A 17775-nucleotide genomic window follows, 5' to 3' on the forward strand; every position below is an offset into this window, starting at 1 on the left:
GAAACTCTAACAAAGTATCAAAAAGAAATGCTAGAAATCAAAAACACTGTAACAAAAATAGAGGATGCCTTTAAGGTCCCATCAGTGTGGAAACAACTGAGGAAGGATTCAATGAACTTGTAGTTAGGCCAATAGAAACTTCCCAAACTGAAATTCAAAGAGTAAAAAGAATTTAAATAAACCTCAAAATAGAAACTCTAAGAACATAGGACATTTCAAAAAGTAACCTATGTGTGTTAGAAATACCAGAAGGAGAAGAAAGAGAATATGGAGCAGAAGAAATATTTGAAGTAATAACGAACAAAATATTTCCAAAATTAATAGCAAACACCAAACTACAAATCTAGGAAGCCCAGAGAATAACACAGGATAAATACAAAACAAACAAACAAAAACTACACAGAGGCATATCATATTCACACTACAGAAAACCAAAGACAAAGATAAAAATTTTTAAAGAAGCCACAATGAGAGGAGGGTAAAACACCTTACCTACAGAGCAAAAAAAAAAAAAAAAAAAGAATTACACTGGGGTCCACATCAGAAATCATGCAAACAAGTAAAGCAGAATGAAATATTTAAAGTATTGAAAGAAAAAAAAACACCTAGAATTCTATACACATTGAAGTTATCCTTCAAAAGGATGTCCTTCAAAAGGACATAAAGACTTTAACTCTGTCTATCTCTCTCTTGAGCACATTTATACACACACACACACACACACACACACACACACACACGAACTGAGGGAATGCTTCTCCAGCAGACCTACCCTGAAGGAAATAATAAAAGAAGTTCTTCAGGGAGAAGGAAAATGATGTAAATCAGAAATTCAGATCTACATAAAGAAAGGAAGAGATTAGGAGAAGGAACAAATGAATGAAAATAAAATATTTTATTTTTCTAATTTTAATAGATCTAAAATATAATGTTATTTATAGCAATAATAGTAACCACGTATTGGGTGATTATAGCATATGGATAAGTGAAACGAGTGACAGAAATGTCATAAATGAAGGAGGGAGGAATTGAGAATACTCTATAAGAAACCTGTAGTATTACACTTGAAGCAGTATAGTGTTACTTGAAAGTGACTTAGATTAATTTAAAATGTATATTTTAAACTCTGAAGAAACCACTAACATTTTTTAAAAGTAGTATAATCGAAAGCCAGCCCTGACGGCCTAGTGGTTAAAGTTTGGTGCACTCAGCTTTGGCGGCCCTGGGTCGTATCCTGGGTGGAGAACCATATCACTCATCTGTCAGTAGCCATGCTGTGGTGGCGGCTCACAGAGAAGAACTAGAAGAACTTACAACTATACACAACTATGTACTGAGGAAGAAAAAAGGGGGAAGATTGGCAACAGATGTTAGCTTAGGGTGAATCTTCCCCTGCAAAAAAAAAAAAGTAGTATAATTGATATGCTAAGAGAGAAGAGAAAATTCAAATTATATAACATGCTTAATGAAATCCAAAGAAAGCAGAAGAAAGAGGGGGAAAAAGAAAACAAAGAACAAATGAAAGGAATATTAAAAAGTTACATACATGGTAGATGTTAATCCAACTGTGATTAGTCATTTGAAGTGAGAATGATCTAAATGCACCAATTAAGAGACAGAGATTGTCAGAGTGAATAAAATTATATGTTGCCTATAGGAAACTCACTTTAAATATAAAGACGCAGAAAGGTTAAAATTAAAGGATAGAGAAAAGTCTGCAATGCTAACACTAATTAAAAGAAAACCAGAGTAACTATACTAATTTCAGACAGAGCAGACCTCAAAATGAGGAAAATTATGAGGCATAAAGAGGGACACTACAAAATGATAAAGGGATTAATTCTCCAAGGAGATATAGCAATGTTAAACACTGTGTACATACCAATAAAGTATCAAAATATGTGAAGCAACAACTGATAGAACTGAAAGGAACAATAGAGAAACAACTATTTAGTTAGAGACTTCAACATGCCTCTTTTAGTAATTGACAGATCAAAGAAGCATAAAAATACTAAAGGTATAGTTTACCTGAACAGCACTGTCAATCAACTTGATCCAGTTGACTTTTACAGAATTCTCCATTCAATAACAGCTGAGACACCTTTTCAAGCTCACACGGCATTCACTAAAGTAGACCATATTCTCCATTATAAAACACACCTTAACAGATTTAAAAGAATAGAATTCATTCAAAATATGTTCTCTGACCACAATGGAATTAAACTAGAAAGCAAAACCAGAAAGATAGCTGGAAAATCTTCAAATATTTGGAAATTAAACAACACACTTTGAAATAAAACATGGGTCAAAGAAGCATTTCTAGGGAAATTTAAAGTATTTTAAAATGAATGAAAATGAAAATATAACCTATCAAAATTTGTGGGATGCAGAAAAATTAGTGCTTAGAGGAAAATTTATATAACATTATATAACAAATATTGTAACATTAAATGCATATACTAGAAAAGAAGACATAAAACCAATAACCTAAGTTTCTACCTTAAGAAACTAGAGAAAAAATAACAATGGAAGGTTAAAGGAAGCAAAGGGAAAGAAATAACAAAAATTGGCACAGAAATTAATAAAATTGAAAAGAGGAAAACAATAGAGAATATCAGCATAACCAAAACTCGTTCTTTGAAAAGATAAATAAAATTGATAAACCTTCAGCCAGGCTAACAAGAAAAAAAGGGAGGACACAGATTACCAATATCAGAAATGAAATAGAGGTCATCACTACTGATCCTGTGGACACTAAAAGGATAATGAAGGAATGCCACACAACTCTATGTTCATGAATTTATTAACTTAGATAAAATGCACCAACTCCTTGAAAGACACAAATTGCCAGAATTCATATGAAGAAATAATCTGAATTGGCCTATATCTATTAGAGAAATGAAATCAATAATTAATAACCTTCCAAAAAGAAAACCTCAGAGCCAGATGGTGTCACTGGTGAATTCTATCAAACATTTAAGGAAGAAATGATACTAATTCTAGACAATATCGTCCACAAAATAAAATCAGAGGGAACACTTTCTAACACATTCGATGAGAACAGTGTTACTCTAATATCTATGCAGTAAAGGGTTAATTCAGTAGGCTAAGGTTGCTCAAACTCTGCACTTTCAAAAGAAAAGGTTGTCTTCAGGAGGACTCTTTGCTACCCAGTGACCAGGACATAACCTCTGAGTGCTTGTAATACCCTATCTGATAAGAGTGTTTTTGTATGCTTGGAGTCTTGGACCACACTGTATCAGTTTGATCAGATGGCTTATGCTAACAATATGACTTATGGTGAATGCCTGTTTCTGTATGCCTGAAGTCATGGGCCATGCTGTATCAGGTTGACCTCTGGGGGACTGGAAATTGAGTAGCTAAGCTCGGTTATGCAGGTGCTTCATGCCTATGTGACTCACCTCCCAATAAAATCCCTGGACATCAAGGCTCAGGTGAGCTTCCCTGATTGACAATATTTCACACTTTTTGTCACACATCATTGCTGGGAGAATTAAGCATTCACCATGTGACTCCACTGGGAAGCGACACCTGGAAGCCTTTACCTGGTTTCTTCTGGACTTCACCCATGCACCTTTTCCCTTTGCTGATTTTAATCTTTATCATTTTTTTTTCTGGAGGCTGGAAAGTCAAGATAAAAATTCTGGCCTATTCAATTCCTGGTGACAAGTGCCTTTTCACTATGTCCTCACATGGCCTATCCTTCATGCATGCACACACGCACACACACACACACTCACTCAAACACAGAGTGCAAGAGACAGAGAGAGAGAGAGCTCCCTTATCCTTCATGTAAGACCACCAATTCTGTTGGATGAGATCCCACCCTTATGACCCCACGTAACCTTAATTACCTTCTAAAATCTCTATCTCCAATAAAGTCACATTGAGAGTTAGGGCTTCAACATAATTTTTTTTTTTTTTTTAGGGAGATTGGCCCTGAGCTAACATCTGTTTCCAATCTTCCTCTTTTTTGTTCCCCCCACAGGTCCCAGTACATAGTTGTATACCCTAGTTGTAGGTCCTTCTAGTTCTTCCATGTGGGACTCTGCCTCAGCATGGTTTGATGAGTGGTGAGTAGGTCTGCACCCAGGATCCAAACCAGTGGACCCCGGGCCCCCGAAGCAGAATGCGTGAACTTATCTGCTGCACCAGAGGGCCATCCCCTCAACATGAATTTTGAGGGGATATAATTCCATTCATAGTATTCTGCCCCTGGGTCCCCAAAATTCATGTCCTTATCACATGTAAAACATATTCGTTCCATTCCAACAGCCTCAAGAGTCTTAACTCATTCTAGTATCAACTGCAACATCCGAATTCCAAAATATCATCTAAATCAGATATGAGTGAGACTTGAGGTACAATTCCTTTTGACGCAAAATCCCTCTCCAGCTGTGAACCTGTGGAAGTAGACAAGTTATGTGTTTCCAAAATACAGCGATAAGACAGGTATAGGGTGAACATTCCCATTCAAAAGGGAGAAATACAGAAGAAGGAAGGAATGACAGGTCTCAAGCAAGTCCAAAATCTAGCAAGGCAAATCCCACCAGATTTTGAGGATTGAGACTAATCCTCTTTGGTTCCATGCTCTAGCTTCCAGGCCTACTGGGAGGGAAGTATCATCCCCATGTCTCTAGGGGAGAGTTTTGCCCCCACAGCTGTGCCAGGTCAACCTGCCCCCAAGGATCTGCTGGGTGGCCCTCCTTGGAACCACCAAGCCTCTAGGTGGTTCCATCCCCATGATTCTTCCAGGTGGTCTTGCCCAAAGTCTCTGCAGGGTGCTCCCATTCCCAAGGTTTCGGGTGGAAGCCATCTGGCCTTTTGAAACCGAGGTGATTTTTGTGATGATCTCTGAATTGCCTTTGGGGTCATTTTTCCCTCTTCTTAAAGACCAGAGCACTATCTCAGCTATTAGCTCTATCATACAGTGAATGAAACTGAAACCCCTCTTCTTGGTCTAACAGGTTAATCTAACAAGCAAGCTACATAGGTTTAAAATCAATACAATAAAAATCCAGGCTGTTCTGTGAAGCAGCCATGCAGGCCTCATAAGCCTGTGTCTAAATGTCCTTGCAAACTCCTCATCTCACGACTGAAGAAGTCAACAGGACGAATCAGCAACAGGAAGAGATAATAGGTACCTCACTGTCACATTTCCCAGCTGCACTTCTTAGAGATTGAGGGCAAAAGTGATAACCCTGGTCCTTGCCTCCCTCCACATATAGATAACACCAACATTGATAGCCTTGTTTGATGTGTAACCAAGAAAGTTCTTGCTCTCCTTGAAGTATTTGACTATTAGATGTGTAAGCCTTTTCCTGCATGCACACTGCTTTGTTAACAAGTATATAAACTACACTCAGATCTGCAGAACTCAGAGAAGGTCCTCAGAATATTCTGTTGAACTGTTTCCTGGGACTTGAGTTCCTCACCTTGATTATCAAATAAACTCCTTCACTTAACCTTTACCTAGACTCTTTATTTCCGTTGACAATACCATCCTGTCAAATCAAGAAGTCCAGCAGGCTTCCTTAATTTTGTCCTGTCCCCATTCCCTTCAGTTCAAACTGGCAGTCCTTCCCCTTGTATAATCCCATAACTCTTTATGGAGTGATAGTCCAGCCATACCCTTCCTGGTCTCTTCAGAACATGCTTTCTCATTTTTTGCAATATAGATAGACTGAGAAGTTTCCAAATCTTCAAGTTCTTGTTCCTTTTTGCTTAACAATTTCTTCTTTAGTTTCTCTCTCTCTTATTCCATTTTACTATAAGAGTCAGAAGGAACCAAGTCACTCCTTCAGCATTTTAGTTAGAAATGTCCTCAGCTAAATATCCAATTTATTGTTCACAAGTTCTGCCTTCCACAAAATTCTAGAACAAGAACAGAAATCAGCCAAGTTTTTCCACTTTATAACAAGGATCACCTTTCTTTTCCTTTGGTTTCCAATAACATGTTTTTCGTTTCCTTCTGAGACCCACCAGAATGGACTTTTACATCTTCTTCATCCATATTTCTACCAATATTCTGTTCATGATTATTTATGTATTCTCTAAGAAAACGGAAGCTTTCTCTCTAGCTCTGCTCTTTTCTTTCTGAGCTCTGACTAGAATCTTCCTTAATGTCCCCATTTTCAGCATACACCTCCAAACTCTTCCAGCCTTCATCCATTACCCTGTTCCAAAGCCCCTTCCACATATTAGGTATTTGTTACAGCAGTACCCCACTTCTTGGTACCAAAATCTATCTTAATCTGCTCAGAGTGCCAAAACAAAATACCATAGATTGGGTGGCTTAAGCAACAGAAATTTATTTCTCTTAGTTATGAAGGTGGGAAGCCCAAGATCAAGGTGAAGGCTGATTCCGTTCCTGGTGAGAACTCTCTTCCAGGCTTTCAGACAACTGCCTTCTCACTGTGTCTTCACATGTCCTTTCTTTGGTGCATGCTTATAGAGAGAGATCTCTTTCCTTTCCTCTTCTTGTAAGGCAGCCAGTTCTACAGAATTATAACCTGTCTCAGTCTGTTATGGCTCTGTAACAAAAATATCATAGACTAAGTGGCTTATAAACAACAAAAATTTATGTTTCATAGTCTGAAGACTGGGAAGTTCAAGATCAAGATGCTGGCAAATTCAGTGTCTTTTGAGAGTCTTCTTCCTGCTTTGTAGACAGCCATCATTTTGCTGTGTCCTCACATGGCAGAAGGGGGAAAGGGAGCTCTGTGAGGCCTCTTTTATAAAGGCACTAATCCCATTGATGAGGGCTCCACCCTCATGACCTAACCACCTTCCCAAACCCGTACCTCCAAATCCTCCAAATGGGGGTTAGGTTTCATCATACGAATTTTAGGGGGACACAAATATTCAGCCTATAGCAGAACCCAACCCTTATGACCTCATTTAACCTTAATTACCTCCTACATGCCCTATTTCCAAATACAATCATATTGGGGATTAGGGCTTAAAAATATGAATTTTAGGGGAACACAATTCAGACCATTGCAGATGGCTAGAATGGGCTGGAATTGAGTATTTGCCTTCTCCCAGGTCAGTTAGGCTCTGAAAAAACCTCAGTAGGTTAGGCTCTGGTAAAATAGTTTATCTTGAGGGCAAGCCTTGTTAAGAAGAACATAATGCTGTCACATATTTCAAAATGGTTACTTTTCCAGTCCCCCTGGCAGAAGTGCAAAGGGATTTTTCTCCAATATTCACTGTGAGAACCTAGTCAAGTGCCTGGAGGTAAAATTCACAAAAGGGCGGGGTCACCCTATGACTAGGTCCCCCTGGAGTTTTTAACTCTCACATTTGTCCACAGTGAGCCTCCAGCAATGCATAAATTACAGTTTAGGTTTTCCTATCCTGGCACTGGTTCCCAAGGAGCTTTCTGCTTAGGTAAGTTGTGATACTCTATGTCTGCCCGCCTGTCTGTCTCTCCGATTGTGAGGGCAGCAATTTGCTCTGTCACCTCACTTCTCTGACAGACCTAAGAAGAGTTGTTAATTTTGCAGTTTTTTCATCTTTTTACTAGTTGTTAGGACAGAGTGGTAACTTCCAAGCTCCTTAAACGCTGGATTGGAAACCAGAAGTCTCAAATCATTGACTGTTTAAGAGACTAGACCACTTGCCTTTCAGGATTTTTCTGACTTTGTTGTTACATTGTTGTTGTTATTTATTTCTCTATCTCTTTATTTTATCTATACTGGAAAATAGGTTAAAGGCTTTCTTATTTCCGGGTTGTTTCATTGTATCGCATCTCAGTAGGAGGCATATAATATCAGAATTTTTTCAGTTGTTATGATGCTATGTTTGATTTTTTAGGTAAGGTGATGACCACAGATTCCTCCATTATAAAGGTTAATCATCCTTTTGAGTTAGTATGTAATCTTTAAAGTAACAGTTTAGAAATATTTCAGCATCCATTGATGACCCTTGCCTGAATTGATTATTTCATTGGGTGTTCTAAATGTGATTTTTCTAAATCTATTGTTCCTTTCACATTTATTATTGAGACTACTTCTAGAAAGGAAAGCTTTTCCTCACCAACTTGAGATGAACTACATTATCTCCAAAAGGCAGGATGAATGTGAATCCTTGACCATTAGTTAAGCATTTCTGGATTAAGGTACTGTGATAGTCCCTTTGGTTGGTGGAAAATAGATTTCTCTTCCCTTCTTTTCTCCTCTCCTCCTCTCTTCTTCTCCTCTCCCCTGACCCCCTCTGCCTACAAGTATCATTATAAACATACGCATTTAATTAGTAGAATATTTTACAAAGATAGTTACTATTCTTTTTTATGCTCAAAATGTCCCCAGTTTGGGCAGTGGGAGCCCCATTAAATTGGTTTCTTTGTCCTTTTGACATTCTTTCTTTAGCCCTTCCTTAGTTTCTGGCACATCAATATGTCAAGGCTCACCTTGCACTTTCCCTGCTGAGATCCCAAATCAGCCATTTCTCCGTGGATCTGTGGTTCCCTTTAATGTGGGATTGTATTTAGAAACCAAGATCTGTGTGTAGATGTGCTCATTGCTTCCGGGTGTTATTGTCTTTAGGCTCCTTCAGTGGACGATCTATGTTTTAAAAAATAAACTCATGAATTAATCTTTTTCCTCAAAGAGTTATTTTTGTAATCAAAAATAGGAAATCACGTATATATCATCCAATTTTTAATAAAATTTTTAGTAAATTTAAGCTAATGTTCATTTTTGAACATTAATGTCAATCTTACAGAGATTTCAATTCTGCTATTACTCTCCTTAAAAGTGAAATTCATACTAGGAGCCAACCCGGTGGTGTAGTGGTTAAGGTTGCACACCCTGCTTCCGGCGGCTTGGGGTTCTCACGTTTGGATCCTGGGCACTCACCTACACACCACTCGTCAGGCCACACTGTGGCAGGCTTCCCACATAAAGTAGAGGCAGACGGGCACACGGATGTTAGCCCAGGGCCAATCTTCCTCAGCAAAAAAGAGCAGGATTGGCAACAGGTGTTAGCTCAGGGCTAATCTTCCTCTCATACACACACACACAAAAGTGAATGCTCACTAGAATTATTGTGCTCAAGTTTAGCTTGCAGAATATATTTTTCTTAATTTTTAATGGAATTTTTAAAAAAATACACAAAAATAGAGATAATACTATCTATCACCCATCTTCAAAAAATTATCAACATTTGCTAATGTTATCATCTATCTCTTCAAAATTGTTTTTTAATTTTGTTAGGTACAAATGCCTGATATTATGTCTTTTAATTCATGACTCTTAGGGGCTATTTATTTTTACATATCCAGTATGCCATTACCATACTTAACAAAATTAAAAATAATTCTTTAATATCTTCAGATACCCAATACCGATGGCCCAATACTATTTATGTACTTACTTTCTGCTAGACATTATACTGATCACTTACTTAGATCATCTTATTTAATCCTTGCATATGACTTATGTAATATTGGTACTCTCTTCAGTGTATTGATGAGAATACCAAGAGAATAATCAGAGAGTTTAGGTAGGCTTCATATACCCAACAGCTCATGGGTTCATTTGCTTCTAAAATCCATGCTCCTATTAATTATGCTGTACTCTTGAGCTACTTGTCTTCAGATTGTGAATTCCTTGAGGGCAAGAGTGACATAGCAATACTTATTGAGTAGATATTCAATACATATTATTTTGATAAATATTCACTGGTACAGGCATAGACAAAAGACTTCATGTCAGCTGCCAATGTCTCTGAAGATGAACATCAGAGATAAAATGAAAATTAAAGTTTATGTTATTCAATTCTGTGCTTTCCCCAACACTATATATAGACCTCTTTCATCAGAATTACCTGAAATTCTTGTTAAAATACGTGTTTCTGTACCTTACGGAATCAAGAACTCAAGAGTAGAAACCTAAATCTTCGCTTTTAACAAGTGTACGTACAAGACTGAGAACCGCAGACGTCCACAGTGTTGCTGCTCAAAGGAGTTCCACCGAGAGGTGGCACTGGCTTCCAGCAGCAGTCTGTTAGCAAAACAGAATCCTGGACCCACCACTTGAGTATCAGAATCTACTGAATCAAGACTGCATTCTTATATAATGCTTCAATTTTGAGAAATACTTTGAAATATACTGGTCTACGTCATCCTTAATAAGTGATACTCCAGTCTTTCAACACCAGATTTCTTAAAACAATTGGCCAAGTGACCAGTAAAACATAGAAAGCAAACAAAAAAAATGCGTATGAAGCCAACTTGTGCCCTTCTCATTTCTTTGATCCAATGACCCTGCTTCCCCCCTCCAAATTAGATCCTTCCTCTGGGTCTTTTAACTTTCTAGTTCTTTCTGGCTCAATGCTCTTCCCTCAGGTGTCTGTATGGCTCACTCTTCCTTATCACTTAAGGCTCTGACTAGATGTTCCCCGCTCAGAATTCTCTCATCTAATTTCTGTGATTAGTGTTGCCTTCCAACTGTCACTCACTATTAGAGTGTTTTGTTTAATTGTCTTTAATACACATGTCAGTCTCTGAATTTATGCTATTTATTTGTTTACTTGTTGATTATCTGTCTGCTCCACTACAGTGTAAACTTCCTGTGGGTGAGAACCTTGACTTGTTGAAGTTCTACCCTCAGTACTTAGAAAAAGCCTATCAGAGAGTAAATATTGAACAAACATATGTCAAATGAATAAATACGAGGCATGTTATCACTAGTTATATTCTCCCCACCTGCATTGTCAAAAGCTTCCTTTAACTGCAGCGTAAGAACCTTTCAAGATCACTTTCCCATGACAGCTGCAGTTATAGAAGATTGTAGTATGTATTGAATATCAGCAGAGGGCAACGACAGTGGGTTTTCTGATAAGAAAAATTGAGGGTAGTCGATGTCTCTAATGCCAAATCAACTTAAATCCCGAGTATAGCAAATACTAGCAGCACTGTACTTTAACTTTTTGAGGGTGTATTTTAGGCTTAAAAAAGCTGGAGAAAGATCAATTCAGAACAGTAAGTCTCAAATTTGGTGGTTTTTTTGTTGTGTCTTACGAAAACAATGTTTTCAAATTTCCCAGATTTTTCCTGGAGATCTAGTCCACAATTCTTGCCAATAATTTTTTTTAGGAAAGAGGTTAACAAAAAGACTCTAAACTCTTATTTAAGAAATTTTGGACTTTCTTCTACCTATAATTTTCAGAAGGGAGTGAAAGAGGATGGTTAGCCATTATTTTTTTCTTTCTGATATAACATTATAAAGAAGAAGAAAGAAAAAGCATTCGGAATGGTAAATTATCTTTTTCTTGAATGAGCCTTTACCTAAAATTATATAACAACAGAAATAATTTTACAATGAAAAGTAAGGCATATACAATTAGGTCTTATAAAAATAAATTCTTTTGATCACGTGATTCTATGAAAAAAGAGAAACGATTATGGCCCATGGTATGGATAATTCTGAGGATAAGAAATAGGCAACATCACCTTATAAAATTTGTTTTTGGGTCCAAAACATAAATCTTAACAATTTGTAATAATCCTTAACCAAAGTATATTGCTGTAGATTGCTATTACGTAAAATTAGTAATTCTTCTTTACCTAGTGATAATTTCTCATCTCATATATGTAGGAAGTTTGTGGAACAAGCATACCATATGTTTTATTGATACCACATTTATAGCAACTATTATTTTTATTTTTGTTTTGTTGTGGGTTTTTGACATAATGTGAAAATAAAACTTGAAATTCTTAGGTATTAATTCTTAATAAGATGATAATATTTGTCCTTCCACTGTTAATACTATACTATACTAATATTAGTACTACTATTCGTTTTATGCCAAATTCGCACAAAGTGAAGCTTAAATATTTTGGTTATTTGACGAATATAATTAATATGCTGAAATATGGCTAGAAACTTCAAGGCATGGGGGAAAAAAAGCTTATGCTCTAATATATCTAGTTTCAATGTCAGACAGAAGTGGATTAAAATCCAACTGTAATGCACAGTAGTCATGTGATGCTATAGCGATACAGTTCGTTGACATTGGAGACCAATCTAGAATCTGAGGATTCCTGTCTATGAGGGAGGTGAAGGACATAGCACTTGCAGACTATAGAGAGGTCACGTGTCTACCTCAAAGGCTGGTAATGAGGAATAAATAAATAATTCATGTGGAACGCTTTGCATAGTAACAATGTTACCACAAACAGGCTCTCTACATTGATTAAATTAGGTTAACAGTGATGGAAGCTCATATTGTATATTGCACACCCTGCTGTTTTCCCTTCTGGCTCTAAATGCTTAAGAAAAATCACTTTTTAAAAATGTTGTTTTTCAAAGTAGCCACATGGGGGCAGACTTTAACCAAAAAGGGACAACGTTTCCAAAAAATCATTTGCAACATCATCTTTTTCTTTAGATGATTTGTGAAAACTAAAAGTTTGCAGAATTAAACCCATTAAAGAATTAAACCCAGGACAGACACTATATCTTACTCATCTTTGTAGTCTAAAAACTTAGAAATAGAATTTCACGAATTAAAGAGAGTTCTCTTTGGTATCAGATGGGGGGCCTCTTTCTGGGCCCAAAGGTTGCTCTGTAGGGGGAAGGATATGCACCTTTCCTTTCACTGGATAGTTTTTCTACTCTGAACCTCTTTTGACCAGAGAGACAGGTTCTGCCTAATAGGAAAAATCAATTGTATTATAAGAGTTGAAGGAAGTGAATATTGGGATCAAAAATCACAAAAGCTAGTAGGTTCTTATTCTGGCTTTACTATTTACATTCTTGAGTGACCTTGGGCAACTTTCTTAATGTTCCTTATCTCAATTTGCTTATCTGCAGAATGGGAATAATAAAAGCATTTGCCTCAAATGTTTGTTGTGAGTAGCAAATGTGCACGTGGAGCACTTAGAAGAGAACTTGCACATAGTAAACACACAATGCATGCTGTTATTGTTACTAATAGTTACCATTAACAGAAGGAAGGAAAGGAATGAAGGGCTATTAAGCTTATCACCTATATCTGAAAACTGGGAAAATATGAGTGCAATTGATTTGCAGAATTTTTTGGAATAGTTCAGTGTTTGGAAACCATACCCCAGCACATATGCCCTTTTCCTTCCCAGGTATCTTTCACTCTTCTGTTCTTGTCCATACCCACCCCCAAGACTCCCCCACAAACATACAGACACACAGGCACATGCAGGACAGCTAAAAGAAGAGTAAAGTTGGGAGCATTCCATCTGGAAACATCAAAGAGTGAGAATACCATGGTGAGAATTTAAAAACGAAGACAGGTGGGGCAGAGAGATATTGAATCAGGGTCTGAGATCTAAATAAAAGAAGGTTGAAAAAATGCCACCATATTACATCCTCTCTTTTCTCAACTCCTACCCAGTGCTTCCAGGACAGAGGGAGAGATGTAGAGGAATATTTGAATATGGGACTTGAATTTTTAAATTTTTTTCAGAATTCGCTATAAGTGGTAAAATAAGATAGTTGTTGGGCCCAGAAGTTATGGGAAGAAAAGCCACAAAAAGAATGGCCATGGAGGAACAGAGACTGCTAGGTGAAATTATACATTTTCTGTAATTTTTCTTATCCAACCTGTTCAATCCATCCAATTCAAATTAAATGAAAATGGCCATTAGCTTACCATGAAGAAAGTTAAATATAGTCGTATTGTTTATTTCTCCCTTCCTTCCTTCATTTACTAATCCATCTATTGATACATGAAACATTTATGAGGCCTTGTTTTGTCTTAGAAACTGGCTAAGATTGTGTGAGACCAATCTTAGAAACTTAGAAACTAACTAACTATGAGTGTGTGTCTGGGTGTGTAGTCTGAGCAAACATGAACGTGATGGTTTAGAGATGAGAAAGTTACTGAGAAAGATGAGAGAATTGAAAACTGGAGATAGGATGGAAGTTATCTGAGCACATTCATGTATGTTACCTACAAAGCAATAAAACAAAATATAGCAATTCCTATCATTGAAATGAGAATATAAAATAATAATAAATATTATATTATCTATTATTGAAAATTTAAAAACTGATTATGTAGCATAAATGAATTAAGTTCATTTATAAAGACCATAGCACTTTCTCCATGGTTCCAGCATTTAATGAATGATCACTGAAAACTGAAAAAATTCTCTAGAGTATAAAATATTTACCTTCTCTCCTTTAACACATTTTACTAAAAATTCACTGTTGCTTTTTAAAAAAAATATTGTCTTTTCTTCATTAAAAATTTTCTTCAAATCCTCAGCTCACATATGACTATATATTACAATATGTTATAGTAGTCTACTACTAGTCTAGATTTTGCCTTTTGCTGCATGAAAGTAATTTTCCCTAACCAACTGTTAATTCTTCCTTACGTATATATGGAACAATTATCTCTTTTTCTTCCATTGCACATCCTCCTCCCACCAATATATACAATATACTCGTTGTCTTATATAGGGATTATTACAATATATTATATGTATGTCAATATATACTCATTGCCTTATACAGGAATTATTACAATGGATTACAAGGTTAGAATTTCTATTAATTTTAATCTTATCAAAGATGTATATTTTCTGTGTTTTTTATGTTAATATAGTTTTAAAAGCACTAGAGAAGCAACTGCAATATAAGTAATCAACATATTAGCTAGAAAATGCAAGCACTGGTCTCTGAGGGGTGCTAGCAGAAAGCAACTTTATTCTTTTAACGTCTACTCATTCCGTGGACCCATCTTCAGTCTACTGTCTTCCCAATTGTTTGGATAAAATCTTGGTGAATTGCAGAGGTTTGGGTCTTTTCGAGTTCAATATAGTCTAATATAGAATCTTCAGACTCTACCAATTTAAAGCATTTCTTGTTGCCCCACCTTGGGCCTGCCTCAAACGTGCACACTGGCAATGTGGTGAGAGGGTCGTGGTTGACAATTTCTCTTTTCTTCATTCCCTTCTATTTGTGCTACATCATCTCCAGATTTGGAGAGTGAGAGGAGCAGCAGTGAAGGACAGAAAAAGTCTTGCTGAGTGGCAGAATTGCAATCAGAGGTGACAGATGTCCATAGCTGCCTCTTAGGGGGTTCCTTAGAGACTCCGTGCTGTGGCCTCCAGCTGGAGCTCTCTGTGTGGGTGCTGCCTTTTCCAGCTGCTCACTTACAGCTCCCTGCTCCATTATGGCACTTAATGTTCCCGCTGTCTCTGCTGAGGTCCCTCCCTTCTGTCAGGAAAACTTTCTGAATGCATCCTATTCCAGCCTGCTTGCTTTCATCCAGCTGTCCACATATGACTCACGGAGAACACGCCTCTGGCTCTCTGATGGTGGAAGTACAGCTCATTCCCAGAGAGCTCTCCTGAAACACTCACTAGAAACAACCCCTTGATTTCAGACTTTCTAGGTCTGTCTCTTTCTTACTTAAATTCCAGAGCACCACATCAAGCTCTCCCTCTGGCTTAGCCTAGGGTGAATCGGCACACCCCCTTTCGCTCCACGATAGAGCGGGTAGGGGCTTAGGGGGGGCACCACACAATGGGCATTTTAGAATTCAACTTCAAGTTCATTCTTGGTCTTCTTTTCTGTAGGCTGGGTGTGGGTAACGGGCTGATGCTGACAGAAACAGATTCACAATGTTCTGAGTAGGTGGTCTATTATCTCACTTGGGAATATGAAGGTTTTGAGGGTTTATTATATTGATCTCAGCATTTGGGACTTTGGTGACATTGTAGTACCATGGAAATTTTATATTTAAACTTTATGTTATACATATTTGGATTTTATTAAGCTAAAATTTATGTGCAATAAAAAAATGTTTAGACCAGTGGTGTAGTAGTTAAAATATAAACTCTGTGGCTGGTCTAGGTTTGAATGCAGGATGGAGTTAATATTATTAGCTGTGTGACCTGGGGCAATTTACTTAACTTTGCGGGACCTCATTTTCCTCATCTTTAAGAGGGAATAATATAAAATTGCCTCATATGTTTATTGTATAGAATTAAATGAGATCATGCACAAAAGTGCTTAACATAGTATCTATCACATCAAGCACCACTAATAAATGGTAGTTTAAAAAATATCGCCGTTTCACCATTCTTCTTCATGCTCTCACTCCTCAAACTGGTCCCGTAGACTTCTGTCAAATTGATGCTCTAAATATCCCACAGTCATCATATGCCTAGCCTACCTAGGAATTAGCAATGCCTCCCTGGCCTGAGGAAAATGCAAATATTATAGCCTGACACTCAATACTGTCCAAATTCTCTATCAAACCCTTTGTCCAGTCATATGTTTATCCAAAACTCTCTCTACCCTACTCAGTCTGTTTGTGGTGTTCCATGTACATTCCTTTCTTTCCTATTTTGCTTGCAGTGTTTTCCCTATCAAAAACATTCTCTCTTTTCCTTAATTATCTAAATTTTACCCATCCCGAAGTCCATTTTTAAGCCCATAGATTTTCCCTGATCTTTCAAACCTGTTGTATTCTCAGACTTATTTCCTTCATGGCTTCCTTTTTCTCTCTCTTGACTGGCACACCATCCAAGCTGAGTTGCCCTTTCTTGCAGATGTGAATGAAATACACCCCTAGGAGTTTGGGATACTGTTGCTGAGCAGGCTTTCAGGGGCCACACAATGCAAGCCAGAATCTAGAGAGTTGGCTCCCCATGGGGTGCACCTTGACCAGTGGGAAATGGGAGATAAATTCCACCTGCTTTCTCTGTCCTGTGGACCCCTCTGAGGAGTAGTTCCACTTCATACTCCTTCTATGGATGTCACTGTGCTGCGTAAACATGCATGCCAACATCATGCTGTGTCTCAGAGGTTGTCTTGAAGAAGGGCCCAGGACCATAATGCTTCTTATCACACTATACAGCATTTCATCTTTCTGTGCCTTGTTTCCTTTTTTTTTCATCATCCTCACTTTTCTGGGCTTACACCTCACAAATAAAGGGTCAGCACTTAATCTAAACCTCAGGGTCTGCTTTCTAAAGGACCTAGGCCAAGACAACTGGGAAAAGTCCCTTTACCAATGCCTAAAATTACGTAATATCTACAGTACTCATTCAGCACTGAATATTCACTTTCTCTTCTATGATTTTGTATGTATTGTTATTTACCTTTTTTTTTTAATACCTCCATCAAACAGCCAGCTTATGTCTTCTTTAGGGGAAGATTTCATATTATTTTCTTTTCTTTTAGTGCATTGTCAAGTAACATTATGCCCAAGAAAGAAGCTCACTATATATTTTTAATAAGAAATATATGAGTAATTCAAGCTCTTTATAGCCATTCGGTTATAACAGTTACACCAATATTTTCTAATAGAAATAGAAATTTTTGATAAAAATTTTGCTACACTTTAAAGCATTTATTTCTCTTTGTTTATAGACTCACAATATTTACAGATTTTTAAGGTTCAAATGTCCTTAAAGACAAATGAAAACATCTTTATTTAAACCACACTTTGTAGTTTTCTAATTTGTACTTACCTTAGGGCACCAAAATGAACCCGCAAAAATTAAAAAGAGCAACATTTAGCAAGTAATGATAGTAAACCAGGAATAGAGGACATACATAGAGATTTTCTGTAATAGAAAAATGAGGCTCTTAGCAAGACAAATAAAGAAGACAAATAAACAAGCTAAGGAAAAAAATTGCTAATTACAAGGCACTTTTAAAATTTCTGTAGCATTGTTTTTACACTGCTGTGGGCTGAATTTGTAAATTCTGGAAAGCTACAAAAGACAAGAAAATGACTTTTGTGAAAACT

Source organism: Ceratotherium simum, chromosome 12 (assembly GCF_057802395.1).
Source record: "Ceratotherium simum simum isolate JZ-2026a chromosome 12, ASM5780239v1, whole genome shotgun sequence".
In the NCBI taxonomy this organism is placed as follows: Eukaryota; Metazoa; Chordata; class Mammalia; order Perissodactyla; family Rhinocerotidae; genus Ceratotherium; species Ceratotherium simum.